Genomic DNA, 7,484 nt, shown 5'->3' with positions numbered 1-7,484 from the left:
TGCAAGCTTATCAAAATGGCGTCTCATTTCACGAAATACGTATCTTCTATATCACGTTTTCCAAACAAATAATAAAAAGGAAACGTAAGAAAAACGTAAATCGTCCGTTGTGAAATTCCAATTAAAACAAAACAGCGATTCGTATAAACGTATAAATACGAGAGAGAAAGACGTTCGATATTATAAATATTACGATCGTTCGAAGCTCACCTTGGAGCAAGCACGACACCTATTCATAAATACGCGCGACACCGTTATATAAATATGGTGAATCACTTACCGTGCGAAGTCGTTCGTTGCTGTTCGAGGCAGTCGCACACACTCCAGAAAAGTGAGCACACACACGAGAGCACCGAACGAATGGAACCGTGGGATGGGTGATAGAATGGAGGCGCAGGCGACCGATGTCCCAAACAAAAGTTACGTTAGGCTAGGTCACGTCAACGCCAGATTACGCTGAAGACGATCTATCTCCCACACTCCCCATATTCTCGTGATTTCGAACTGCACGTCGACGACAAACACGCGCGCACCGACTATTCACTGTGTCCTCGCATCGACTGGGAACAAAACGGAATGTTCAATGGCGTCCAATATTCTTTTAAGTGACCGTTAAACTTGAAAGGATGAAAACAACTGGACTACTACGTATCACGCAATCACGAGTTGGAATAATAGCCTGGTCGAACCTGTCTCGCTTTCAAAATGGAACGTACGGTGAGTGTTGACAGTTTTTTACCTTTAACGTTGTTGATACCTCGGTACGTGATCACACACGATCTGTTTTCACCGAATTTCACACATCGAATTACCGTTTAAAACTTTATTACGCGTAAAACCAGAGAATATAATATCAATATAACATTATCAAAATTCGCGAATATTCACGTGAAAATTTCAAACTGACACTAATGACGTAAAACAGTGATACCAATATACGAAATTCGAATGATCTTTTGTCGCGCATTTACTTTACTCCTTTACCGACCGTTATAAGTAGATAAACAAGAAGCACAAAAAACGTAAAGATGTAAGGTACGATTCGAATAATTCCGTATTGTTTCGTTAAAGTTCAGTTATTTGGAATTCTTCGCGATCAAATACGCTCCCAGTCGAGCATAAATTGAAACGAAAGAAAAATATAAAAAAGGACAACGTGGTACGACTCGCGTGGCAACTGTTCCCGTAAGTACGCACACACGCATACACCGAAAAGAGAAACTACCGACAGAGGGCGACACAGCACCCTCACCGATGCGCGGTTCGAGTGCGACTGAGCGAGTTGAGGCAAGCTCGACGAGCCGAAAGCCACAAGCCGCGTCAGCCGACCGGCGGCGACGGACCAATCAGAATTGTCCTCTGCGCAACTACCCGACACCCAAGAATTGACCACATGCTTGCCCATTCACCCTTTCTTTCGTCTTGTCCGATATTTTTTCCTCTTTTCTCCTTTTTTCTTTTTTTTTTTTTTTTTCTTTTTGATAACATATCAAAATCTGCACGAGTTCTCTTTGTCCCCGAACTCATTTATCAGAAAACGGATTCGTAAGATGGATGCATTCATATTGTTTCTGATACGCGACGTTTCCCTAATACGTTTCTGTCGTGACTCGTGATTTATCGCGAAACTACGTGATCGTGAAAAGGTTTCAATAAGAAAAAGTAAAGATAAAGTAAACATTGTTAGCAAAAGTGCTCCAATTTTTTTTTTTTTTTAACATTATTAGCAAAATCTCCGCGTTACGTCAAATTAATCATCATAGTCAGGATACCTTGTGCTTTTATAATTGAATCATGAAATTCATGTGGTACACCTCTGGAAATGGTATTTATACACGTATTTACAAGCTAATCCTGTTTACTCCAAAACGGGTTTGCAAATTTCATGATGTTATTTCAACTACCATTTACATGCTGCTTGATTCAATTAAATTCGTGATTTAACTTATCCCTTAATAAATGTATATTTACAACATTTTTAACACTCATTTTATTAATTACAACTTAAATAATAAAATTATCGAAAGATATAAAAATATCACTCGGATACAAATTAACAGAGCTTTAGCATATATACGCTTTTGATTTCCAATTAAACTCGAAATACAAATATTGTCGGTTTTTATATTTCTCGATGCATCGTCAAATCAATTAAATTCACGTAAATGTATATTTAACCTATTATTGGTGTAACTGTGTTCTTTACGCGTAATATCTATGGTTTTATCTCTTTGTCCCGCTATATATTATTTCCTTCGCCTTCCATTGAACTTCCAAGTATCGAAACGGTTATTTCCTTCAACTATAGTCAAAAAATAGAATCTTATCGAGTTAACTGCCAACTATTCAACTATCTTTTACGACTATAATTTAACCACGAGGTTTCTTCTGCGCCCTATCTTCGCTTTGTACTTAACGTTCCGCCATGGCCGGCAGACATTGATGGATTCCTATAATTTTGTTTCGCCAACGATCGGAATCGCGAGTTTTTTCACCGATCTTGTTAAATTCCTCGCTGATGAATGTCGTATAAAACTTTTCACAGCCATCGACTTTTTCGAATCTTTTGAACTAGAAAAAGAGACTGAAGAAGGAGAAGGAAGGGAATGAGGAAGATCGTACGGAAATCGTAGTCGATTTTCTCCGGGATTAAAATTAATGGTTGACTGACCGTTAATTTTCGAGCGCGTTTATCATCACTCCGAAGAGATACGCGAGACAAGAGAAATTAAAAACGCCTAGAAAAAAGCATAGAGAAATCATTCTTTCACGTGACAATTGCGATCCTCGTGGTCAGAATTTATTATCTCTTTTATTATCTCTGATTGTTATTACAATATTCGATTCCTCTTGTTTTATTTTTTTTAATTAACAAGATTCAATCATCTTTTTTCCCATTTCTTTATAAACATTCTATCGATACGTTATATCATTTCGATCAAGCATTTTCTACATATCCTCTCTCCCACCATATCGATTATCCAATCCATTTAAAGAGCATTGTTTTGTGCACGATCGTCGTGAACGCGCGCGGTTCATCGCTTTTCATTCAGTATTTTTTTTTTTCGATCGTCACGCGAAAAGATTCGCTTCCACAGATAAATCTAATATCGTTCTTGCCTACCCGCGTCGTTGAAGAATGGAGACGCGGAACAAGTCGTTGGGAAATGGCAGAGAACCCAAGGGATCGAGGGAGAAAATCCTCTTGTTGGCACGAGGAGCACGTGTGCGTGCAGATATTCTGTTTTAATATTGTAATCAGAGATCGCGTGGTGGTACAATGAACGTTCAACGTTCGCGTGGATTCTCGATTCATTTGAAACGATACGTTATCCATGAAAGTGCTATTGATAATTAAATTATCATTCGTATTATTGTTAATACGAATCGTTAAATAGATGTTATCTTATAAAGTTTCTTGAAAATATTCTTTATCCGCCGTGTAATCTCGAACGTTTCTTTTTTTTTTTTTTTTTTTTTTATCAATTGCACATCTGGCTGGTTCCGTTATTATGAAGAGAAACTTACTTAATCCCCCCGTTGGTAAATTGAAGGGAAATCCAGAACAGTGGAATGGAATATAATCAAAGGCTCGAGTTCGATCAGCCCTCTACTCGACTCCATCGCATCGACTATTACGAATGATTTCGTTTCTATACCCATTCTGGAATCGTTCATAAATACATATCGTGGATCAACTGCGGAAATATCTTCTTGCGTGAATGTATATCCTCCCCGAGAATATTCGTTTATTTCGTTTAATCGTTTTTCCCTCCCCCTTCTTTTCTTCGCAGAATACGATCGACGAACTTTCTCGTAAAAACCTTCTAAACTAAAAAAAAAATAATTTTACGCAATAATTATATATATATATATATACTTCACGATCGAATCAAACTGTCGCGTGTCAGTTTCGTTGAATTTAAAAGAGGAAAAAAAGTGAGATGGGTAAATGGGTCACGACGTGTATACACGTGACAACGGTTTACAATCAAGCGGTTTACAATTCGCAGACGAGCCAGGAAACGATAAATGTATAGGAAAGTGTACAAATACCCGGTGCAGGATATTTACGCTCTGTGTGTATACGTAGCGTGGTGTGCAAAGCTGCATACGAGCAGGAATATCGAGGCTGAGAAGGAATCGACAGTACTGTAAATACACATGGAAGGGAAAACGGGCACGTTGATTAGCTGCTCGGTTGTGCACCGTTTCAGGTAGTAGCTCACGCTCGAATTAAATCCAATGCGCGCGTCTGGATCGACATCCACGATTAAGTTCGATACCTTTTGTACGATTGTGAACCTGTGCCCAGGATACAGCGTCGCTGTTTTTTATTTTCCACCTATTTTCGCATAAATAATTGCGCGGAAAGAACACGTACGATCGTAAGATTTCTTCGTGCCTGGGTTATTTACTCGTGCACGAACTCGGCGTATATCATCCACGAGGTGTATTAAAACGAGTAGAGGGGGCGCAAATAAACCGTGTCACGGTTTGTATCGATCTCGATATCTTGGGGAAAAAAAAAAAAATAATAATCCCGTTTGAGAAATCTTTAATCGTGCAGTTACATCGAGGAACTATTGATCGATACTCGAGGTGCTTGGATTCGGGCATTGAAATATAATAGGTAAAAAAAAATGTATCATACAAAATCATATTTCCATTAATTTTAAAATAGTGTCAATTTGTGCTTATCTTTACATCGAGTCTCGCTATTATCAGATATTTCTCGAATAATCCACTTTGTAAATATTGGAGATTAATTACAATAGATCTATCCTACCAATGAGTTTAGCCCATCATGAAAATTCGTATATAAATTTTTCGCTTATTTTTGGATCACCTTGTATCGAAAGAACACGAAGGAGAAAGCACGGTGTGTAAGGTGTTTTACGGCGTGTAAAGGATAAAATAAACTCGGCAATCAAATGGGAGGAATCGAAATGGAGACGCTTCGATTAGCGACGATATGCTCGGCCGTATATATCGATTGACTCGTTACTCAACCCGAGCGGCATCTTAATGCAACGCGGTTATAACGTATTCGTTAGTGTAAGCGGTTTAACGCTGGGCGCGAACATTGCGACTTCGATATCACGGGGTGGCAATGATTGGTTCGATTCGAAGTCGGCACGAGTTCCAACCAAATCCCCGGCATCAGGTTTAACGGAGTCAAATGCGAGTGCCCTATAATCAAAACGTTATAGGCGTGCACCGGGTGCTGATCATGTTATACAATCGCCCCTCCACCGAGGGTAAATATACTTGTACGACCTGCGGTTTCTCACTGCTCTGTATGCACGGGGTGTTCGCAATATTGACCATCGTTTTTTTTTTTTTTTTTTTTTTTTGCTCATAAATAGTCGGCAAGCGTTAGTGGAAAGAAAGCGTTTAACTTTTATGATCGATACAGCAGCGTGTATCCATCTCTCTATATATTTGCGACAATTTTCGAGGAACTTTTCAAAGTGATTTAATATTGTATTTTTATTACATTCTTTGATGATTATATTAAAATTCATCTACGTCCTATATAATAATTTATATGTACAATCTGAAATAAGTTGCGTTACAAAAACATAAATAATTTTGTTTTAATATGAAATATTGTGAATAGATTATTAATATGGATTATATAGGAGCAACTTTTTTTTATTATGGAATATCACTTCGAGGGGATAATCAACCTTTAAAATTTTAACGTTATTTTTCTAAATATAACTCAAAGAAACTTTCCCATTACCATCGAAAAATAAAGTGCTCTACGCATAATTATACACACACCAATGAAACTTTCTTTGTAAGAATAGACATTCTGCGACTAATTGTATTCCTTATACAGTTTAATTCGATGTGACGCATTTTTTTGTTATTTTTCCCAGCGAACACCCTGTATGTACGCGATCCTCGCTCACACTTTGCGAACGTCGAACGTCGATGCGCTAATATCCGTGCGGTCGTGCACCATCAATGCCGATTCGTGTGACGCAACTGAGTTTTCGTCGGATAAAAGAGAATTCATAGAACAGCTGACCACGACGCCATATCCAAATGGGGCGGCCGATTGATTGGCATTCCGTGGCTCGTTGCATTCAAATCGATCCGTCGAAAAGATCAAAGGAAGTCTGTGAAACTGGTACGCGATTCGCATTAATTACGCATCGAAGGACAACCGGTGGCGGAATTGTCGTCTAACCATTCGAATCAAAATACTTTGAATACAAAGAGTAAAAGAATGGTTTACGAGACGAATTATCCGGAATTCTCCCAGAAACTCGGCTCACGATCGATCAACGTAACGTATCATCGAATCGAAAGAATCTCGCGTGGTCTGGCGTGATTATGGGCCGAGGAGGATATTACGAAGGATGAAAAGCAGGATGAAAGGAGAGCAGAATTCGGAATAAACGGGATATTCGTGGTTCGTGCACGCATCGCGGCATTTCTAGCTGCGGTAAGTATCGTTTGACCATGGGGGGCTTAATCGAGATTCCGGGTGGAGTCGAGTTGGGCATCGTATCAGCAAGGGTATGCGTACAGAATATAGTAATTATGATTCTCGGACTCATCGCATTCAGAGGGAAATGAAGTTGGAGTCCCGACACGCGACTTCATTAACGAATGGCCAAGCTGAATAGACCTAAACATTCAAGCCTCTCGACTCGAGGATCCTCGGTTGGCTCGAGCCGAGCAAAAGGGAAGAGGGGGAGGTTAAGAGGTATGATTAATTGCGCGTCGTCTAATTACCAATCGGTCGGAGGGACGGAGACATTGCACCCCATATTTTTCCTAGACACCTTCTATCCACTTGTAAATCGTTTCAACGTTCTTCAACATTTTAATCGGTCGCAAGTGTACGGTTTTTCTTTGCATAATCGCTTCGATATCTTGTTGAATCTTGTGGAATCTGTACGGCGATCGATGTGGAGAAACATCGGCACAAATACCGATTACTTTTTTACGGGGAAAGTAGTAAGTTTTTAGTAGGAGGTAGCGAGGCCAGAGATCGAATCGGGTTGTAGAGTACGTCGTTGCCTTTCACGACCTTAATGCCCCCTACTGATTTCCACGAGTGAGGGGTCATCTTCGTCGATTGCTGCTACGATCCTATGGCTACGTTGCTGCTATCGGGTTTCTACAATCTCGATGTTGTCGCTATTGCTCGGGCCCCTCTCGGCCTCCCCCCTTGCGAGGATCATAGCTTTCGTATCTCGGGTAGATCATTGAAATTCGCAGATCCGTAATAATCTTCGAACGATCTTTCAACGACATTTGATATTCGGCCATGCACGTGAATATTTACTCGAAATCGAGAAAGCGGACTCCGGAAAAAGCGTTTCCTTCTTCGTAGAACGATTAATCGGTTCTCCGCCATATTTTTCAAACGCCCTTTGGAATTTTATATCTCCCCCCATCCTCCTTTCTTCTTCTACTAGATTCTTTTTTAATTTTTAGACAGTACAGCTGCGCTATACCTA

The 7,484-nt window shown here is 39.8% G+C and overlaps 1 pseudogene; it reads left to right on the top strand.

Annotated features, from left to right (window-relative positions):
* The first annotated feature begins 385 nt into the window (after positions 1-385).
* Positions 386-1,389, top strand: LOC122716687 (annotated as a pseudogene).
* Positions 1,390-7,484: the final 6,095 nt, after the last annotated feature.

Source organism: Apis laboriosa, unplaced genomic scaffold, assembly GCF_014066325.1.
Source record: "Apis laboriosa isolate Shangri-la unplaced genomic scaffold, ASM1406632v1 scaffold47_cov149, whole genome shotgun sequence".
NCBI lineage: Eukaryota > Metazoa > Arthropoda > Insecta > Hymenoptera > Apidae > Apis > Apis laboriosa.
Note: the sequence above shows the minus strand (reverse complement) of the source record. Positions and strands in the feature narration are given on the sequence as shown.